The sequence below is a fragment of the Choloepus didactylus genome, chromosome 8 (genome assembly GCF_015220235.1).
Source record: "Choloepus didactylus isolate mChoDid1 chromosome 8, mChoDid1.pri, whole genome shotgun sequence".
Taxonomy (NCBI): domain Eukaryota; kingdom Metazoa; phylum Chordata; class Mammalia; order Pilosa; family Megalonychidae; genus Choloepus; species Choloepus didactylus.
In genome coordinates, this window is record NC_051314.1 from 77,804,734 (window position 1) to 77,828,910 (window position 24,177).

The window sequence follows — 24,177 nt, forward strand, 5'->3', positions numbered from 1 at the left end:
AATAACAGACCTAAAAGGAGCTGTGAAAATTACTCCAAGTTTTTCATGAGAAATACGAATAATGGTTAACTGAGCCTAGTAGGAAATGTCTAGATGCCAGGGATACATAAGGATCTTCTAATACCTCCAACAGTAGGGGAAAATGATAATGGAAAGTACCACAAGTATAGATGTAAGCAAGAACATCTGAGACCATTGGAATGGTTTGAAGGTCACCACACTGCCAGCAAAGTTCAGCACTAGATTAGAAAAAAACATATACATGTATATGGATGTGCATATGTGTGTATATGAGTGTGTGTGTGTGTGTGTGTGTGTGTAATGGTTAGTAAAGAAAGGAATCTATAAATATAACTAGTACCTTATAATAATAGCAGAATTAATAACTGGAAGTAACATGAAGTCTTAAGTTTCTAAGTCAAATCCATTAAATTATATCAAGGTTCTTTTTATACATATTGAGATTTGAATTAAGATTATGTATACTTTGTTCAGATTACATGCAGTTTTAATAAAATGAATAAGTGTAAATAAGTGACTATATGTATATCTGTATATATACATGTATATGTGTGTATATATGTATCTGAGTGTGTCTCTTTCTGTGCGTGTGTGTATATATACATAATTTTCCACTTGTGCCCCCTCCTCCCATTTTATCAATATTTAAAGGGAAGATACTTATAGTAGAGAATTTCATTGCTTTATGCCATAGTTTGAAAGATACCAGAAACATTATATATTATAACATAATATATTATATTAATTGTAATTTGTTATTTTACTTTATTTTAAAAGCAGAGAAGAGTTGAGGGTCACTCAAAGTTGAAGTCAGAAATTTATGGGACATTAGCTCTCCCCTTCTGTGGAGAAAGTAAATGTATTTTGTTCACAACGGTGATAGTTGCATCTTTGTGGAAGCATGTTTACCACAACTGTTATTTTTTGAAAGTTTTAAAATGTTAATTAATGTGTGTAAATTAATATATGGAGTAAATATTGTAGATTGGCACAGTCACCTTATATTACAGTCTTCTGCTTTATTGTCCTATACTACAGAAGATGAAAAATAAAATTAAACAACCTGTATTTCCCAGATGACCTTGCAATAAGAGTTTAGAACATGATTATAATGTCCACCTTAGATTCACTTACACAAGAAATGAAGATTTTATTGGCATAAGTATAAAGGGAAGCAGAAATCGAGGTATCTCCTTCACTGATGAACTTGAAAATAGCAACGATAGGGAAACTTTCTAATTGTAGTTAGGTTGGAGTTTTAGAAATAATGAATTCCTGATTGTGGCGGGAACAGCTGCAGTCTTGGTAGTCTTGTTCTGCATTGTGGCTTTGTAAAGCTTTCCTGGAAGTTCATCGTGGGGCATATGTTTTCATCCCTGCTAATGAATCCTCTTCTCTGATACTTGTTAAATTATCTGTTCTCTTCTGTTTAACCTTTCCTTGAATAAAACATACCAAATAATATACATAAGGAAATAAGAGGCAAAGTAATCTATGAAAAAAAAGGAAGTTTATCATTGTATAAAATGAAAAGACCTGTAACATTTAAAGCACAAGAGCCAAATATGAACACCAGAAATTTAACTATAATCACTGGAATTAAAAATTAAAACTTGACAGGTGTCAAATAGATTCAATGCAGGTTATGTCAGCATACCGGCTCTTTATCAATCTGATTGTGCTCTCTTTTGTTCCTACAGCTTTGCTTTGTGGTGCTTTATTTTCTAGTTTATTCTATGATTATTTTGATTTTCCTGTGAGCTTGTGTTTCTTTGTAATTTTATCTTTGGGATTTGAGATCTGGGTTTAATGTAAGTTCTTCCTTAGGAAATTTTTTTCTGCCATGTACATTAAAAGTCAATTTTAAAATAATTATTGATTGTCTTTAGTTTTCTTTCCCCCATATGATGTGGATTTGAAATGGCAAGCCTGTGAACCTGTGGCCAATTATCAGGACACCTCCCATCTGCACATTGCTCAAAATGTAGTGGCAAATTCAAAATAGAAAAATTGTCTTTTAGTTTCCTCTGAGGTCCTACATTTATATATAAACTCTTCTTAATAAACTCACTAAATTCCATAGCTACTAATCTTTTTATCCTGTTTCCAGTACTGCATGAGTCCATGTGGAAAATTAATTTCAATAAGATTAACCAGATGACCTCAGGATAAAAGCAGGCTTGGGATTTCTCTTTGGCTTTTCATGATTATTTATTTGCTCTTTTACCTTCTTTTTATCTTTCCAAATATCTCTGTTGGTCTTTTCATAATCTTTTCAATATTGTTCATTCCAAATCACTAATTCTGTAATTAATTACATAATTAAATAAATAATATACTAAAGGTAATCTCATTTATTAACTTTTTAATTTCAAGAGGCTTTTTAACATTCTTTCCAAGATGAATAAATGAACTAATTGTTTTTTTATCAGAGAAGGTTTATAGAAAATTCATGCAGAAAATACAAAATACAGAATTCCTGCCACCATTATTAAAATTTTGCATTAGTGTGATACCTTTTTTACAATTAAGACACTATTATTATAAGTGTACTAATAACTATAGTCCATAGTTTACATTAGGGTTCACTGTGTTGTATAGTTCTATAGTTGCAGTTTTTAAAAATTTTTATTTTAATAAGATATATACCACCTAAAATTCCCCTTTTAACCACACTCAGATATATATATTAGTGTTGCTAAATACATGCACAATGTTGTGCCATCGCCACCATCACCACCACCCATTAACAAAATTTTTAATTTGTTTTTTAAGAAAGCACCTGATTTATCTCCCTTATTTAGTATTGATTATTTTTTGGATATTTATTAATTTACCCTTTGAGAAATTAAAATATTTAGTTAAACTCTATTTTTACATTGTTTTAGTTCAATTAGAATGTTTTTGAATGTATACAATTTTAGTTGTTGCCTGCTTCTGCTAATGTTAGATTTCCCCATCTTTTACCATGTTTATGGGATTAATGTTTATAAACTCTTTTTGGGTTTTTTCTCTATCCCTCTCTGTCCCTTTCTCTATGTATGTTATATTTCACAATAAGGAAATAACTGAAATTGTGGAACTGTAACCCATAACATTCTTTGAAATTTGCTCCATAACTACTTGTTTAATTATATTTTTGAAATTATCACTTTTCTGTTTATCTTATATTTCACAATAAGGAAATAACTGAAATTGTGGAATTATAACCCATAACTTTCTTTCAAATTTCCTAAATACTTACCAAATCATACTTTGAAAGTTATCATTTTTTTGTACATGTTATATTTTACAATAAAAAATGTTATAAGAAAGAAAAACAAAAACAAAAATGAAAAAAAATCCCTGTCAGGTATTTAGGGATCTTTACTTGGCCGGCCTTTGATGCCCGAGTGCAGTATCAGGTTATTCTATTGACATGATTTTCAGGCAGGCTAGAATAGGGCACTCTGGGCAGGCCAGGGGTGTCAGTCTGTTCAAATGGAGGTTCAGCATCAAGTCATAGTCGAGATAGCCAGATGGAGAGCAGGAAGGAGGGCGCCAAGCAAAAGTAAAACGAAACCCTAATTCTTAGAACCAGCTGAGATAGACAGGCAGAGGGAGAAAGGAGGGGCTTGGTAGAAGGAGAACCAGATCCTAATTCCCAGAATCAGCTGAGATAGCCAGATGGAGGGAATAGAAAAGGTTAAGTCAGGGCTGGGGGGGGGGGGGGTGGTCAGAATGGGAATTTCCATCCCCAACCCTGGCCTAAAGCACAGCAACAGGCTAACAAACAAAACCTGGACATAGCTCAACCTGGTGTGGCCCCTCTCTTGGGGCATGCCTGAGCTGACCTCTCAAGTATGTATTCCTTTTTGCCAACCTTTACTATGTCCCCGTGTGTGCCAGCTTTTCAAATAAACTTTACTGCTTGCTACTCTTCCTCTTGTCCCTGAATTCTTTCTTGAGACAAGAAAACAAGCCTCCACCAGAGCTCACTGCGGATGCCAACCAGGCTCCAGCACCAGTGTGGCTCATGCTGCATTGCAATATTGAGGAAAGGAGAGATTTAACATTGCAGACATTGCACATTCCAAACCAGTATTACATCCAAGTAAAACAGAAGATGAATTTTGTTAGTTTAGAATCACAAAGCATTGCCTGAAAATTCCCTGTTCAATAAGACAGGTTTCCCATAAGACCGAGGTTCAACAGGACTGTCACCAAGAATCCTAGAGGTTAAATAGAAGAAGCAATTCTCAGTCAGAATCCAAAAGCTGAAGTGCAGCAATAGTCTCCTATAACTACAGGAAGCAAATCCCTATTCACATTACCTGATTCTAAACCTCTTACCCTGATCACAGATTTGCATTTTTTTTTTCCGTAAAATACAAGGGTCTATTTTTTTTTTCTTTTCTGAAAAACAAAATCCAAATTCCAATTAAATATTAACTCCCCATTTACTACTTCCACCTGGGACCCTGTTAACCAGTAATATAGTTTCTGACTCTATGAATTTTCTTATTCTAGTTATTTCATATTAGTGAGGTCATACAACTTTTGTCCTTTTTTGTCTAGCTTATTCACTCAAACTGATGATTTCAAGGTTCATCCATGTTGTTATTTTAAGAGCTGAATAATATTCCATTTTACAAATATACACACCAAATTTTGTTAATCCATGCAACTGGGATGGACACTTGGGTTGCTTCCATATTTTGGCATTTGTGAACAATGTTGCTATGAATATCAATATGCAAATTACTGTTTAAGTCCCTGTTTTCAATACTTTCAGGTTCACACCTAGAAGTGGAATTGGTAGATCATATTATAATTCATATAATAATTCTATACTTAACTGTCTGAGGAACTGCCATACTGTTTTCCACAGTAGCTGCAACATTTTACATTCCCCCAAAAAAATGAATATGTTTTCCTAATTCTCCATCTCTAGTATGTGTGGTTTTTCATTGTGTTGATATTAGCCATTCCATTGGGTGTGAAATTCTATCATATTGTGGTTTTGATTTGCATTTCTCCAATAGCAAATGATGGCAAGCACCTGTTCATGTGCTTTTTTGACCATTCATTTATCTTTTTTGGAGAAAATTCAGTTCGAGTATATTTATCATTTTTTAATTGGTTGTTTCTTTTTTGTGCCTGAGTTGTAGAATTCTTTTAAAATTTTGGATATTAAACCCATATCAGATAAGTAATTTCCAAATATTTTCTTCCATTCTGTAGGTTTTCTTTTCACTTTCACAATGAAGTCCTTTGCTGCACAAAAGTTTTTAATTTTGATGATGTCCCATTTATCTATTTTTTCTTTTTTTTCTGCTCATTCTTTGATGTAAAATGTAAGAAATCATTGCCTAATAGTTTTATAGCCCTTGTTCTTATATTTAGTTTTATGATACATTTTGACTCAATTTTTATACATGGTATGAGGTAGGAGTCCCTCTTCATTCTGTTCATATGGATATCCAGTTTTCCCAGGACCATTTGTTAAAGAGACCATGCTTTCCCAATTGAGAGGATTTGGCAACCTTGTCAAAATTCAGTTGCTTGCAGACATGAGGATACATTTCTGAACTCTCATTTTGTTTCCATTTCCTTATAAATTTGTCCTTTTTCCAGTACTACACTACTTTGACCACCATAGATTTATAATAAGGTTTAAATCAGTAAGTGTGAATCTTCCATCTTCTTAAATATGGTTTTGGCTATTCAAGACCTGTTTCAGTTTGCTAAAGCTGCCAAAATGCAATAAACCAGAAATGGGTTGGCTTTTACAATGGGAATTTATTAGCTTACAAATTTATAATTCTAAGGCCAAGAAAATGTCCAAATTAAGGCATCAACAGGATGATACCACCTCTGAAAAAGGTTGCTGGCATCTGGGACTCCTCTGTAATATGGAAAGCCACATGGCTGGTGTCTGCTGGTCATTCTTTCCCAGGTTTTGTTGCTTTCAGCTTCTGGCTTCAGTGACTTCCTCTCTCAGCTCCTCTGGGGGCTTTTTCTCTCTGAGCTCTCTCGGTTTCATTGAACTTTATCCTCTCATAAAGGACTCCATTAAAAGTATTAAGACCCACTTTGAATGGGCTGGGTCACATCTCAATTAAAATAACCTAACCCAATGTTCCCATCAACAACAGGTCTGCACCCATAATATTGGATTAAAAGAACATGGCTCCTTACCCTTTTATATAAATTTGATTAGATTTTCCATTTCTGCAAATAAGGCTGCTGGAGTTTTCAATAAGACTGCATTGAATCTTTAAATCACTTTGGATAGAATATGAAGGCTTTCTTAATCCCATGATGCCAGATCCAGGCTCATCCCTGGAAGTCATGTCCCACATTACCAGGGAGATTTACAACCCTGAGATTCATGTCCCATGGAGGGGAGGGGGCTGCAAGTCCATCTACCAAGATGGTTTAGAGGGTGAGGTCATATCTGAGCAACAAAAGAGGTTCTCTAGGGGTGACTCTTAGGAACAATAATAAGTAGGCTTAGCCTCTCCTTTTCAGTAACAGGCTTCATAAGGGCAAGCCCCAAGATTGAGACCTCAGCCTACTAAATTGGTTAGTCCCCAAGTTGGCAAGAATATAAGGAATTTTCCCAGGTGGGTAAATTTAATATTTCCACATTTTCCCCAGTCCATCAGGGGGCTTTGAAAATATTTTTTTTTATTCAGGATTCATTGAACTGTTCATACACATATATGGGGATTTTCCCCTGGGGTAAAAAAAAAAGGAAAAATTCCCCAGAATGGAAAGCCCAAAGAAATATATACCATATTTAAACTGAAACACTTTTAATTAGGTGGTATTGGGATATTTATGAGATGGCTAAGAAAAGAAACCAAAAATAAAGGGACCCTATTTGAGCTTGTGTAGCAGAGTCCTGGGAGGTATATCATTCCCATTCTTATAACATGATCAAAAGCTGAACAGACTGCAAATTACTGAATTTTCTTAAAGTCTTCCAGAACTAAGGTTGAATTGCAAACAACTAACTTCTAAATTGAGAGGGAGGCAGGTGCAATTGGGAAGAAACAGAAACTAAATTGTTGCTTATGGCAGAAGCCACCTGTTTCAGTTTACTAAACTGCTGTTATTCAAAATACCAGGAATGGAGTGATTTTTATAAAGGGGATATAATAGGTTACAAATCTACAGTTCTAAGTCCATAAAAGTGTCCAAACTAAGGCATCAGTAAGAGGATACCTTCATGGAAGGAAGGCCAATGGCATCCAGAACACCTCTGTCAGGTGGGAAGGCACATGGCTGGCATCTGCTGGTCCTTTGCTCTTGGGTTGTGTTTCAAAATGGCTTTCTCCAAAACATCTCTGGGCTTATCTGTCTCAACTTCTTGCAGTTCTCTGCTTCATTCTCCCAGGGCATTTCATCTAGGGGTCCTCACTTAGCTTCTCTGGGGCTTCATCTCTTAGCTTAGCATCTCCAAATGTTCTTCTGTCTGCATCTCCCAGCATCTCCAATATCTGGGTTTCTGTGGGCTCTTGACTCTCTTAAGGACTGCAGTGATCTAATTAAGAACCTCCTGGAATAGGCAGCATCACCCCTCCATGGAAATGATTTGATCAAGGGTCTCACCCACAGTTGCGTGGGTCACATCTCCATGGAAACACTCAGTCAAAAGCATCCACCCAACAAAATTGGATTAAAAGATCATGACTCTTCTGGGGTCCATAACGGTTTCAAACCAGAATACAATCCTTAACACTATATAAACCTGTAAAAAGATTCATATTCAGACAGAGAGTTTAATGAATTGCTAAATGCTGAATGTGGGCCAGCAGGAGACTGTGAAGCACCTGGAGTACAGAGAGGGGGGAAATGGGCTCTTTTCCACATATGTCCTCCAGAAAGCCCATCAGGTTCTCACAGATACAATGACCAAGAATCCTGAACAAGCATCCCTAATGATGTTGGAGGGGAGGGGTGAAAAAAAAAGCTGCTGTGACACTCTTTCAGACCCTTCCCCTAATAGCATCTATGGAACAAAACTAAATTTTCAAGGCAGGACCGTAAAAATGCAGTAGAAGGCAGCTGCTGTAGGAAATGAATGGCAAGTACCTATGAAACTATGCCCAGACCCATCTCCTGTATCTCTATTATGCAATAAAACCTCAGGTTTAAGGGAGAAGAACCACAAAATTTTATTCTAACATTCCTGGTGGAAATCCATACAGTTGTAGGAGAGGAATGGGGGGAGAAACTTACCTCTGCATAGGGGTGGGAACACTTGTGAAGGCCACAAAGCAGAGACCCAAGTTCATATTACCTGCCTAAGACCAACTTCATTAGAAGATAAGGAAACATCTCCTTCTCCTGTCTCTTCCCCACTCCCTCTAACACTATGCTAACAAGTGTGGAGTATACGTAGCAGTGGAATACAGTTGTCAGAGCTCCAAAAGATAGATTCTCTCTGGGACCAGTGCAAAGACAAGGGGAAAAGATAAGCAGGAAGAACCAAGCCAAGAGGGCTTAGATGCTCAGAGAAACCCTCTGCCTAATTACCCACGAAATGAAACCAAGGAACACTAAAGAAATCTGAAATTCTTGATGGCTGATGGTAACCATAGAGACAATGAACTTCATAGTCCAAACTTGATTAGATTAATTCAAAGTCCAAACTAAAGGTCTACCAGAAAGAATGACAAGCTCAACCTTAAGAATAATTCAATAAAATATCCCTCAGTGTCAATTCTCTTAAACAGTTTTAAATTCTTTCAATAGCAAGCAATGAGACATACTAAGAGTGGAGATATGCCATGCCACATAAAGCAAGTAATCATCAGAACTGGGATCTGATATGTCAGAAATACTGAAAGTAACAGGCAATGAAATTAAAATTAAAATAACCATGATAAATGTGTAAAAGAATAGTTGAAGAGATAGATAGCATACACAGTTTTATGATCATAATTTCAGAAAAGAGATGGAAACTATAAGAAAGAATAAAATGGAAATGCTAGAAATAAAGGAAAAAAAAACTTCCTGAAACAGTGATGGAGATGATATCCATGGGGTGCATTAGTAGACTAAGCACAGCCAAGGAAGAACCAGTGAGCTTGAAGCTAGGTCAATAGATGTCTTCAGCTGTAATCCAATACCACCTAGTTCATTCTAAGTTTCTCCATGTTTTAATCTCTAATGTTGAATTTAGACAGTGAGAAGACTGGCTCCCAATATCAATACCCTTTTATTCTTATTTTTTTAATTCCTGTGTGCATGTAGAATAGTTTCAGAATTTCTAAACTATAATCCTGTTTCAATTGACTTTACTACCTAGAGCACAGTACTTAGGTAACATTCTTTTTATCCTTATTTTTAGAATCTATACTAATCTCCCAATTACTTGAGTTAATGTTTTATCCCACCCTTTTCAGTTAGGTTTTACCATAGTATAGCAAGACATTTAGATTATTTTGTAACAATGTGAATTCCATTCTGATGTCCTTCTATCTTATAAATAATTTTTAAAATTTGCAGATATTAAAGTTCACTCATTGTATTGCAACATAGTATGAATTTTGACCAATGCAGAACATCATGTATCCACCACTACAGCATCATATAGAATAGTTTCACCACTCTGGAGCCCATCTATTCAATTGGTCCTCCTTCCCAAATTACTGACAACCACTAATCTGTTTAATTTCTTTGTAATTTTGCATTTCCAGAATGACAATGAATGTAGGCTTTCAGTCTGTCTTCTTTTTCTTAGATACATGCATGCAAGATTCCTCCACATTTTGGGTAGATTGAGAGCTTCCATTTTTAATCACTGTATAGTATTCCATTGTTGCTCCATAGGTTTTTTTGTGTGTTTGTAATCCATGAATCTACTGGAGGACATATGGGCTGCTTTCAGTTTTGGGTGGTTGTAAATAAAGCTGCTATCAAAAAATACATGCAGTTTTCATTGTGGACAGAAAAAAATGATCTTATAATTTGAATTTTTCATAATATTATACATAATGCCTATACAGAATCATTTTATAAGTATAAATTTGATATTGCTGATACCTAGTATTCACTATTCTCTGCAGAACATAGTATTTTTATTGAAAATATACTCTCTCGATAGTTGCTGAGGGACCTAGTAAGTTTAGGGGAAATTGGAAGATATTTCAATACTAATTATTTTCAATTGGAATGTGTATATATTTTAGTACAATAAATATTACCTTTTGATGATTACTGATGAGCTTTTATCAGTGATATTACTATACTACATGGCAAATGGTAAGTGTAAACAAATATGTATTGCCCACAATCTTTTATTAGAAATGGAATCCATTTGTCTTGGATTTAATTAAATATGCAGTTTATTTTTACTCATTGCAAAATTTCATATCCTTCAACAAATACTTTATATTAAAATTTTACATCAAATAGTTATTCCCTAGTTTAGTTTTATTATTTTTCTAAATTTAGATACAGCTAAATGTCAAGGGTTTTAAATTTATTCCATTATCATACATAATATCAATTTATATAATTAAGTCAATTTGCTCATAAAATGTGTCTTCTTAACAGATTTTCTTTTGATGCATCCAGTGACTAATGTTGAGCTGACGTCACTTACACATTTGGAAAGAACTGCTGCTAATGGAGACAAAACTTTAACAATTATTACTTCACAAATTCTTTCTTGTATATACAGAGAAACTTGAAATTGAAAGCAAGGAAAACTTATTTAGACATATAAGTATTTGCCTAAAAGAAAACTCCTGCTTTACAGAGTGATATGTGAATTCATCCTCAGCAAGTTTTCATGATTTAATCTTAATCTTTAGGGAGATTCTTTTGAAAATGACCAGTTATTTTGGAGAAGCTACTATTGATTACTCAGCATCTTTGCATCTTCAAGTTATCATGTTTTACTATAATGTCAAAAAAACTTGGGCAAGTTACACATTGCCATAAATTTTTGTGCAAAATGCAGATTCATGGCTGAGTATTCATTTAGCATGAAGTTTCTTAAATTCAGTACTGCGTTTAAGCTTACTTGAAAATAAAAGCTAATAAAATAGGTAAAACTGCCAATGGTGTTGGGAATTAAATCATGTCCCCCACAAATGTATCTTTCAGGTCACAACCCCTGTCCTGTGGGTATGAACCCATCTGTAATAGGACCTATGAACATGTTATTAGTTAAGGTGTGACCAAACTGAATGAGGATGGGCCTTTATCTAATATGGCTGAAGTCCCTATAGGCAAAGCAAATTGAACACTGAAAGAGGAGGCCATGAAGAGCAGCCAAAAGATGACAAACAATAGAACCCTGGAGAGAAAAAAAGATGCCACCATGTGCATTGCCACATGACAGAAAAAAACAATGAACCCCAGTGATTGCTGGCCAGCAGGAATATATTGACTCTGGGAAAAAGGAACATTTTAACCTCTGAAACTGTGAGCTGTATATTCTTGTGTTAAACCAATCCATTGTATGGTATTTCTTTAGCTGAGAATCCAAAAACAGATGGTCACATACATTTATACTATAAATGGCAAAATGAGTAAAAATATGTATCAACAACATCATGTTACCAGTGGGTGCCACATTATTTGATTCTTCTCCCACTACTGCCACCCCAAACTTCCAAGGCTGATAGAAATTAGCTCTACCTAGCCACTTCTGGTCCAATTGCATATGAAAAGAATCAGGAGAATAGTGTAAGGCTGTTGTTTATTGTCTTTCAGATTTAACCAGGTTTTTAATTGACAATGATAGGCATTACATGCATCACACATACTTCTGGAAAATATCAATGCAGAATCTGGAAATTAAAAGTGTAGGACTACAAAACCAAGCCTAGTCATTTTAAAACAATAAAATTTTAAGTGAAAAATCCAGGAAATTTGAAACATTAAGGGTTGCTAGGACAAAAGGTGTAAATCCAAACTATAAAAGAAAACCAGGCTCATGGTCACCCTGTTTTATACATCAATGTGTGAGTGAAAAGAATACTTTTCCCTTGGGGAGGCAGCAAAGGGCATATGGAGATCAAATTAATGTGATAAGAAAAGGACTCAGAAATTAGACACACATAGGGTATAATTTTCTGGTGCTTAAACTTATTTATTTCAATAAATACTTATGGGGAATGGATTCATAACACTCTCATTACTGTCTTGGTAATTCTCAAATATAGCCTTGGTTTAAAACAACAGCAGGGGAGGTGCAAGATGGCAGCATAGAGAGGAGTGAAATTTAGTTAGTCCCTTGGAACAACTAATAAACAACCAGGTTCAACTAGTAAATAATCTGGAACAACTGCTGGGGGACAATTGTGACTCTCCACACATCATACACCAACCTGGTTAGGGGGTATGGCTAAGATCACAGCAAAAAATATGTAAGTAAAAATGGCAGAATCACACTGGGAGTCCCCTCCCCCCACAGCAGGCTGAGCTGCAAGCCCTCACTGTAGGAGAAACCAGCATTCCCAGAGCCAGAAAATTTAGCTCAGCTCAGCTTTAACTGGGGTTTTAATTAACAAATGTGGACTGCTGAATACAAGCTACAAACACCCAAGAAGCAGACAGAGGCTTTCAGAGATGACTGACCTTAAAGAGCCAGAAAGACTAGGGGCTCTCTTTGGCAAATGGGAGAAACTGAGGGGCCATGAACTGGCTCTGAAAAGGGGCTTTCTTTTCCTTTCTCTCTTTCTCAACCTGAGTGGTTCAGTGGAGAGAGCCTCTGCCATTTTCAGTTCACAGCACTCTGACCAGACAGGGGTGGAGATAACAGAAGCACTAATTGAAATGCAGAAGATAACTCCCTTGGGAGTGTATCTTCCCTAAGAGGAAGCAGGTGGGGCCCAGCTCTAGGGCTGCCCTTCCTTTCAGAGCTCAGACGCCAGACCCTGGGGGAAAGTAGCCAAAACAGAAACTAAAGGGGCCACACCTCCTTACTCCAGTCAGAGGTGATAGGCTGGCAGGTGCCACCTTCTGGGCAGGTTAGGAAAAGCACAGCAGCTAGAGGCCTCACAGGAAAGATTACCATTCTTCTAAGATACATCCTGAATAAAACCTCATTCTGTGACCTGAAACCATTCTGGTGTGGGAAAATCTGATTGGGGTAATCAAGGAAACCAGATGCCTAGACAACAGAAAACTACAAATTACAATAGGGAAAACAAAGATATGGCCCAGTCAAAGGTACGAACTTATAACTCAATTAAGATACAGTTGAGATATTTTTTCACTTTAATGGAACAATCAATTAAAGATTTTCAAAGAAATATGCTAAATCAAATAAAAAACCAACTCAATGAGTTCAGGGAAGATATGGCAAAAGAGATGAAGGATATGAAGAAAACACTGGATGAACATAAGGTAGAAATTGAAAGCTTGAAAAAACTACTGGCAGAATCTATGGAAATGAAAGGCCCAGCACAAGAGATGAAAAACACAATAGACACATGTAACAGCAGATCTCAAGAGGCAGAAGATAGCACTCAGGAGCTGGAGAACATGACACCTGAAATCCTACACACAAAAGAACAGATAGGGAAAAGAATGGAAAAATATGAGTAGCATCTCAGGGAATTGAATGACAATATGAAGCATATGAATGTACATGTCATGGGTGTCCCAGAAGGAGGAGAGAAGGGAAAAGGGTGGAAGTAATAATAGAGGAAATAATCAATGAAAATTTCCCATCTCTTATGAAAGACATAAAATTACAGATCCAAGAAACACAGCATACCCCAAACAGAATAGATCTGAATAGGCCTATGCCAAGACACTTAATATTCAGAATATCAAACATCAAAGGCAAAGAGAATCCTGAAAGCAGCAAGAGAAAAGTGATCCATCACATACAAAGGAAGCTTAATAAGACTATGTACAGGTTTCTCAGCAGAAACCATGGAGGCAAGAAGAAAGTGGTGTGATATATTTAAGATACTGATGAGCAATACCACCATCCAAGAATCCTATATCCAGCAAAAACTGTCCTTCAAATATGAGGGAGAGTTTAAAATATTCTCTGACAAACAGAGAATGAGAGAGTTTGTGAACAAGATACCTGCTCTATAGGAAATACTAAAGGGAGCACTACAGACAGAAAGGAAAGACAGGAGTGGGAGGTTTGGAACACAGTTTTGGGTGATGGTAGAACAACAGTGTAAGTACACTGAACAAAGATGACTGTGAGTATGGTTGAAAGAGGAAGGTTAGGAGCATGTGGGATACCAGAAGGAAAGAGGAAAGATAAAGGCTTGGACTGTATAAATCAGTGAAACCTAGAGTGTGCAACAATTTTGATAAAATGTACAAAAATGTTTTTACATGAGGGAGAACAAATGAAGGTCAACCTTGTAAGGTATTAAATACAGGGTGATATTGGGGAAAACATACAATCAAAGCAAACTAGAAATGACAGACAACAGAAAAAAAAAAAAAAAAAGCAAAGGTTTAAGGTTTCCTAGTCCTTGAACGTTCTCTTTAACACTGTAATTATGCAAACAATTATAGTCTCAAATCACATGGATAAGGTATGGTTGTACTATTGCTACACTTAAAAACTGAATTCTTAATAAGCTTCTTAGTTTATGCTGTGTATGACAAAATATTGTTACCCAGATGGTTACCCAGATGTCTTTAAAAAATGATACACAGATTGGGAAAAACTGTGGACTAATCAACAAGCCATTTGCTAGAACAAGTGATATATCTTAAATTATTTATATTCTCTTATTCTAAGAAACACAATCAAATTCACCTTTTCTTTTAACCTTAAAATGCTAACATCTAACAGTGTTTAGGATTGAGCTGTTTAGAATAGTAATTACTCAATTCTTGATAGAGAAGTATTCCAGTAAATAAAAAAGGACCCAGGGTATTGGCTGTAATAGAGTACTAATTTGGCATCTGTGTTGCACATTCAGGATGTGGTACATCAATCACATAGAAAACACTGCATGAATATGGTTAATAGAGGAACAGTGAATGCATTAATACAAATGAGCAAGTAGAAATTTCCAATCTAATGTGATTACTCTATTTCAGTAATTTCATTAGTCTATCTTTGAATAGTGGTTTAAATTCTGTCTGCTGGATTTCACTTCTTGGTATATACCCAGAAGATCTGACAGCAGTTACATGAACAGAGACTTGCACACTGATGTTCATAGTGGCATTGTCCACTAATTGCCAAGAGATGGAAACAACCCAAGTGTCCTTCAAGAGACAAAAGGATAAACAAAATGTGGTGCATAAATATGATGGAATACTATGCAGCAGTAAGAAGGAATGAGGTCCTGAAACATGACAACATGAAAGGACCTCGAAGACATATTGCTGAGTGAAATAAGCCAGACACAAAAAGAGAGATACAGTATGTTACTACTAATGTGAGCTCCCTGAACAGTGTAAAATCAGTGACTTATAATGTAAAATATAGGGCTCCTAGAGATAGGCAGAAGTTAGTGAATACATGATGAGGATGAACTTAAGGTTATGGGAATGGACAGGAGTGATGATGGTTCGTTAATGGGATTATACATATCAGTGCCACACTAAAGGCAAATACCCCACAGAGTAGCACTACAAATATAAATAAGTGTTTGCATGATATACTTCTAAGATATGACACTGGTAGAAAGAGTTAACAACAGAGTGGTATATGGAAAAACTACCCATTACATATTATAGACTATATTTAATTGGAATAGTTTACCAGCACTACACTGATACTAAGGATGAATAATTACAGGCTGATAAGAGCTCTGGTATGTTTTGTGTTATGATAATTTTTTTTAATTGAGACTGATGATGATTGTACAACTAAGTGAAGTTAATGTGAGATACTGATTGTTAATCTTGAACAGAATGTGAAATTAGGAATCCCCTACTTAATAAGTGAAGTCTTTGATCTTGAGAAGCTTATGACTTTAAAAGGGTGCCTAAGCCTATCTATATAAATTCATTAACCTCCCCCCTACATGGTACATGATTCCCAGGGGAGTGAATTTCCCTTGTGACATGGAACATGACTCCCAGGAATGAGCCTGGTCCTGGCATTGAAGGATTGAAATAAGAGGGTGGTTTATGAGAACCTATATTTTATGCATGATTGTTCTAAACCCCAACCCAACATATCTAATAAAGAAAAAAAGAATAAACAATAATAGCCACAACAACAAATTGGCAAGACTTCAACAAACATTTCTTCAAAGAAGATATATAAATGACTAAAATGCACATGTAAATGTTCTCAACATCATCAGCCATTAGGGAAATGCACATCAAAACCACAGTTAGAGAATATTCACATGGCTAGAATTACTACTAGCTAAAAAAAAAAATAGTGTTGGAGAGGATGTGGAGAAATAGGAAAATTCATTCAGTGTTGTTGAGGATGTGAAATGGTGTAGCTGCTGTGGAACAGTTTGGCAGTTTCTCACAATGTTGAGTATACAATTACACTGTGTCCTGGCAATACGACTTCTGTTACATAACCAAAGGACCAGAAAGTAGGGATGCAAACACATCTTTTCACCCCTATGGTCACAGCATCATTATTCACAATAGCCAAATGATAGAAAGAGCCAAAGTGACCATGAACAGATGAATGGATAAACAGAAGATGATATATGCATACAATGGAATATTATTAATAATGAGAAAGAATGAAGTCCTGATACAGCATGGATGCTTCTTGAAGACATGTTGATTAAAATAGTCCAGATGGAAAAAAGACAATATTGTATGATTTCACTGATATGAAATAATTAGAAAAACCAAATTCGCAGAATCAGAAATTCTAACAGATGTTACCTGGGACTGAGGAAATGGTCAATAATGGGAAGTTAATTCCTAATTGGTACAGTACTTATCTTTGGGGTGATAGCAAAATTGTGGTAATGGATGGTGATGATGGTAGCACTTCATTGGAAAAGTAATTAAAAACATTTAATTGTATATTTGAATGTGGTGTAATGGGGAAATACTAGTAGTATAAAAAATTTTTAATCATAGAGCTGTACTACACAAACAGTAAACCTAAATGTAAAATATGCACTATGATTAATAGTACAATTATAATAATATCCTTTCATCAATTGTAAAAAAATTACCACACTAATGCAAAATATTAGTAGTGGGTGGGTGGTACATGGAAATTCTGTATGTTCTGCATAATTTTTCTGTAAATCTAAAACTACTCTAATGAAAACAAGTATTTAAAAAAACTGTAGAAAGTAGAAGAATCACATAATGTAATTTTAAAAATGATTAATAGTTTAAAAAAATCAGAGAGTAAGACCACTTTATGGGGAGACAAGGCACTTTTGAGTAGGAAGATTTGGGAAAAAATAGGTCTTACTGAAATTAAAATAAAATAATTGAGATAAAAATTAATGAATGGAAATAGCTGACTGACACATTTGAGGAAATAATGAGTCAATAGTAAAATACTTTTCAACAAATCATTCAGAACAGTGTAGGAAGACAAAAGAATATAAATATGAAAGAGTTCACATGACACCATAGATATAACAAGAAGTGCTCGCATATGTTTGACTGGATATCCAAAAGTACAGAGTCAATAATGTTATAATGGATAATTCAAAATTAATTACAGGGCACCAATTTGCAGTTTTAGGAAATCAAATAAATATTAAATGAGTTAAATAAAAAGAAATCCAGGAGTAGACATATCTGTAATAATGCAAAAATTACCTGGTATATGAATATAGTTCTTCGGGGAGGAACTTCTGATTCTTTGGAATTTCACCTGTTAATAGTGTTCTTTTGTTTTTCATGGTGGGCCCAAGACCTCACCTGATATGCTAAGGAGAGAACAGGGAGGGACCAGCCAACCTTCACTCTTAGGATAGGGGCTGGCCACACCAGGAAGACCAACCTCGTAAATAAGTAGAACCAAGTCATGTGAGCCCCTCTCTTCAACTCCTGACAGAGGAAAGGAGCTGCTGATTGTGTTCATCCAAATTGACACTGATTCTATCAATCATACCTATGTAATGAGACCCCATAAAACTCAGTAGACTTGAAGGTTTGATGAGCATCCACGACTGATAAGATACATCTCTGTGCTGGGAAGGTAAGGCATTATGACTCCATATGAAGAGGACATGGAAGCTTGCATTTGAGACCCTCCTAGATGTCACCCTATGTTTCTCTTCTTTTGATTCTTCTTTTTGAATCCTTTTACAATAATAAAGCTATTATTTTAAGTTCAGCACTTTCAGTGAATTCTGTGAATTATAACAAATTACCATGCTTGAGGGGGTTGTAGGAACTCCCCAATTTGGAGCAAGTTGGCCAGAAGTATGGAAGCTTAGGCTTCAGAACTTGTGAATGGTGCCTGCAGGGCAAACTTATAGAGGGATGTCCTTATGCCATGGAGTCTGCTTAACTCAGGGTCCTGGATTCAGAACTGGATTGGATTGAATTAGTGCTTCATTTGCAATTGGTGTTGGAAGTTGTTATGGAAATTGCAGATTTTTTTCCCAACCTCTATAACATATCATAGTGAAACAGCTAAAGACATGAGAAGACCTTCAGGGCTGACAGAAGGTCAAGAAAGGTTAGTTACAAGAGGAGATGAATTTTCAACAGCAATTTAGTGATACAAAAATAATTTAATGATGTCCTCAAAATATTGAGAGAATAATAATTGTCAAATTCGACTTAAACATGAAACAAAATAATTATTTAAAAGTTAGTGTTAAAGTCATATTAGTAAAAAACCAATAGCTGAGTGAATTAGTTTTTCATTAACTCTGTAAAGTTAAGAAAACTATTAGTCACAAATTGAGAGACAATGTTTGTAGGCAGAAATGTTGGCTTGTGCTTTAGGTAAAAAAAACCTCCTGCAAAACCAAAAGGAATGGATAAATAACCTACTTAAGATGGGTTGACTTCATGGTTCAAGAAACATCTAAAGATAAGTTTCAACCTCATTACTACTTCAGACAATGCGATCAACATCACAATGAATCAAGTCTTTTCAGAGAACTGAAATATGAATCAATCCTCACAATCGGAAAGAATAAATGAAAAATATGAAAAACGTACTTGATTTAAATTGGAGAGAGAACAAATTGGGAAGACAGGAAAGAATAGCAGTCCAAGTGCATAAGTTTTGCATTTGGAAATTTTCCTTTGGGAATTGCTCATTCAGAAGCAATGTCTGAGAAATGGAAGAAGTGACTGGTGTTTCTGGTTGCTCCAGGAGTCCAGTGAGACAAAATTGGAGGATAAGACCCAGCAGAGGAGCCTTGGTGAACACCTCTAGCTCTGAGTTGAGAACCTGTAGTAGTCAGACTCACAAGTTCAGCTTCAAATCATCCCAGTATAGAAGTCCAGATTAAGATGGTCCTAAGAGCACAGGATCATGGAAGAAATAAAACTTAAATATCTCTAGAGGAAATATGATCATCTTAGGCTGTATCATATATAAAATAAATATAAATAAAAAGGAATGGTCATGTGTATGTATATACATGTGTGTGTATGCACAGCTCTGTCCATGGCAAGGACTTGGAAATAGTGATCCCAGTATCAATGAACACATGAGCACATTGACATCCAGATCATGTCTCTGAATTACCGTTCTCCACTATCAATAATCAGGACTTCTCACAGAAATGGTCAACTTCAGGATTTGTTGAAGGGAAAGTACAAGATGATCCTGGAACACTTTGTGATGCCAGGAAGTAAAGGAGTCCTCAAAAATTGATGGGGACATGTCAGAAAAACACAGGAAGAACTTGAAGGAATCTACAGTGGCCAGATCTGAGGCAATTTCAGCATCAAAATAAATAGTGGTAGTAATGAGGAAAATAAAAAAAAGTATGATTTCAAAGTGATATAATGTATTTAATAAAAGAGCTGAATGTCTGATGATGGTTGAGATATTTACAGCATTCAAACTGCCTACTCACCAAATAATTGTTAATTAGGAAGATAAATGATTAGATTTAAGTTTAAGAAGCCTATGAATCACCACATCAATCAATATATTCAAGAAAACATTATCAATAATAAAAATAAAAAATTGTGGGATACCTGATAGGACTCAATCAGAAAGCCACATCACTTCTATGACATACCTGCCTAAAGTTATTAAATTTAATCTAATCAGGCAAAAATGCCAGATGAGCACAAACCGAGATACATTATTTACAATCACTAGAAAGTAATTCCCTACATTCATGAAAATTAAGGAGAGACGGAGGTACTGATCCAAAAGACTAACTCATTCAAATTAAAGGAAACTAAAGGCCATGACAATAAAACATGAATATCTGAACTGAATCCTTTTTCTTATAATGGACAGTTTTGAAACAACTGGTAAAATTGATAGGATTGGTGAATTACATGTAAGTAATGTATTAATGTTAACATCTTGACGTTAATGGTTGCATTTTGGTTTTGTAGCAAATCTGTAGTTTGTTGCAGACATTACACATTACTTATATTGGGCAAAATATTGGACATTACATGGTTCAGGAAAAAATGTTGCATGCTTTGTATATGTCACTTTCCTTTAAGATAAGATTGTTTGAAAATAAAAATAAACAGGAACCATTTAAGTGCTGTATAACAGTTAATCAGTGACACCAATCAAGTTTATGGATTCCTAATATATTGCCCACAAGAAGCAAGAGAAAGAGTCCTCTTTATGGTAAATTCTCTTACCTTGTGATTGCTCATATATTGTTAGGGTAGTGGACTATTTGAAACTCTTTTTGGCATTCCATATATAGTTCAAATCATTTCTGTTTCTCTTTTGTGATAATGTCCCTTTGGCTTTCCATTTAAAGAAATTCAGTGTCTTTAGTTTTTTTTTTTTTTTTTTTTTTTTTTTTTTTTGTCTTTTAAAACATGTTTCTTATTGCATTTGCAAAGGTTTACAAGGAATACATCTAGTGCTTAATTGCTTGTAGCTAGGGAATACAATTATTCTTTTGGAGTCTACCAAATATTTATTTATTTATTTATTTTTTTTTAATCATCATTTTATTGAGATATATTCACATACCACACAGTCATACAAAACAAATTGTACTTTCGATTGTTTACAGTAACATTACATAGTTGTACATTCATCACCTAAATCAATCCCTGACACCTTCATTAGCACACACACAAAAATAACAAGAATAATAATTAGAGTGAAAAAGAGCAATTGAAGTAAAAAAGAACACTAGGTACCTTTGTCTGTTTGTTTGCTACCCCTACTTTTCTACACATCGATCCATAAACTAGACAAAGTGGAGTTTGGTCCTTATGGCATTCCCAATCCCACTGTCACCCCTCATAAGCTGCATTTTTATACAACTGTCTTCGAGATTCATGGGTTCTGGGTTGTAGTTTAATAGTTTCAGGTATCCACCACCAGCTACCCCAATTCTTTAGAACCTAAAAAAGGTTGTCTAAAGTGTGCGTAAGAGTGCCCACCAGAGTGATCTCTCGGCTCGTTTTGGAATCTCTCTGCCACTGAAGCTTATTTCATTTCCTTTCACATCCCCCTTTTGGTCAAGAAGATGTTCTCCATCCCACGATGCCGGGTCTACATTCCTCCCCGGGAGTCATATTCCACGTTGCCAGGGAGATTCACTTCCCTGGGTGTCTGATCCCACGTAGGGGGGAGGGCAGTGATTTCACCTTTCAAGTTGGCTTAGCCAGAGAGAGAGGGCCACATCTGAGCAACAAAGAGGCATTCAGGAGGAGACTCTTAGGCACAAATACAGGGAGGCCTAGCCTCTCCTTTGCAGCAACTGTCTTCCCAAGGGTGAAACTTATGGTAGAGGGCTCAACCCATCAAACCACCAGTCCCCTATGTCTGTGGTCATGTTAGCAACCATGGAGGTGGGGTAGGCGAATACCCCTGCATTCTCCACAGGCTCCTCAAGGGGGCACTACATCGTTTTTTTTGTTTTTGTTTTTTTTTTTTTTCCTTGTTTGTCTTTTTTCTTTTTTTTTTTTAACTTTCCCTTCTTTTTTCAAATCAACTGTATGAAAAAAAAAGTTAAAAAGAAAACAAACATACAATAAAAGAACATTTCAAAGATCTTTAGTTTTTTTATACATAATTGGACCCCCCAAATACCAGTCTCCAGAGGAGATTTCTTTTCTTTTTTCTTCTTTTAAATAATCCTCTAGAGAATCTTATGAGCAAAATGATAAAACTGTAGTATTTGTTAGTGTACAATTAGAAACACTAATTCTTTTTTTGCAAAATTTGTGTTCTTTCACCTGAGAGACATCCTAAAGTGTTCTGTTACAGCATAACATTTTCTTTCAGAATTTTTATGAATGAGGATATTTTTCTTGGATTAATATTTAAGGACATAAAGCAAAAAAAAATCTTATGTAGCATGAAAAGGATTCTAATTCTAATTGAATTATCTGGAATACCTGGGATCATGTGATTTCATTTATTTTAAGTGTAATTGGGAAATTTTAACAGCAGCACATAATTTCAAGAAAGCCTCTTGGCTTTGAATCTTTCTCAAAAAAACATTGAAATTTAATTTTGCATTCAAGTAATTTAATATCTTATAGTACTATAAAAGTGACAATATTCATCATTTGTTATTTTGTTCTTGTTTCAACAGAATGCTTTTGAGAGAGAAAAGATGTCTACATACTTGGCATGTAGTAAGTTACTTGTAGTTTATAAATATCTAGTTCATAATGAAGGCAATTCTCCAAGTACAAATCAAGTAATTAACACTGACATCTAAGCTGTCATATATTTTCTATCTATATAGAGATGCAGTTCTCAACACTTCATGATTATACAGGAGTGACTATAAATCATATAATGACAACTATATGCTACTGTACTCCTTAGGAAATATTGAAAAATAAAAATAGTGAACATCTATACTGAGTATTGTTAAGAAACCAACATCTAAACTTGAATCTAGATGTGAAATTAGCAAAAATTATTTAACTCCTAGACAGTTACTTTCCCATCAGGAGTAGACTAACATTGGGGTGAAGAGATGACAGTGCAGATACCCATATTGATAATTAAGTGTTTTATGTATTCAAGGGATAGAACAAAAATTGCTCTTAATCCCCAACTTCTGATACTGAGATTTATCTTACTCAATACTTCAAACATATAGAACATCTATGTGTTTTTCGAAGCTAGGGGGAAATACAAGGAATTATTACCTATTAAATATTGGCAAAAAACACTTGAAAATAGGAGCACCTTGGATTCTGTTCAATTGTTGTCACTCAAATTCAAAACACAAATTTTATAGGAAAATAGATGCTTTGTGCATTAAATAAAGGTAAAAAAATTCAGAGAAAACTAATACAAGTTTTCTTTGTAAGAGTGAAAGAAAATATTATTCATATGGGACACATAAATCATTAACCTAGAGGAAAAATTGAAAATGAATTAGGTATGTATTTTACAGATATCTTACATTTAAAAATCAAATGGGAACTGAAAAATTAATTTTAACATTAAATCAATAAATGTCTGGATAACACTTCAACATGTTTATTCAAATGAAGCAAAAAGTGCTCTCTCCCACCATAGTCCTTTATATAAGGGAATAGCCTTATGGACATAATGCACTCAGTCAGCAATTTGGCAAAATAAGTAAATAAGTAAGTAAAGATATAAATAAATATGATAATGAGCTAGGTCATATGCAAAGAAAAAGTCTTACTTATAGATTTAAGAACAATGAATTGGAATGCCAAAATAATAAAATTAAGATCATAAGTGACTATTCAATATCACTTCTATATGGGTTATTGACTAACAAAAGGATTTAATTAAATTTCCCACTTCTAGTTTTCAAAATCATGCTGATAATTTGACTAAGATTATCATTTGATATTGTTTATTGCTACACAACCAGAAAGAAATAACAGCTAGAATTTTAAAAGCCTGAATCCAAGGGTAAGATCAAATCAGAAAATAATTGTTTTGTTTTGTTTTTCCTAGAGCTACATTTCTGCCCCTGTGTCATTGTGATTTGGGAGAGCATTAGCTTTATTTTGAAGAGATTTCCAAATGATGAATTGAAAAGCAATTGATTATGAGAAGACTGATGTGTTGGGACAGAGAAAATTAATAATCAGAGGAAATAAAATAAAAGAATAATGAAGTAATGCATTGAGATAAAATAA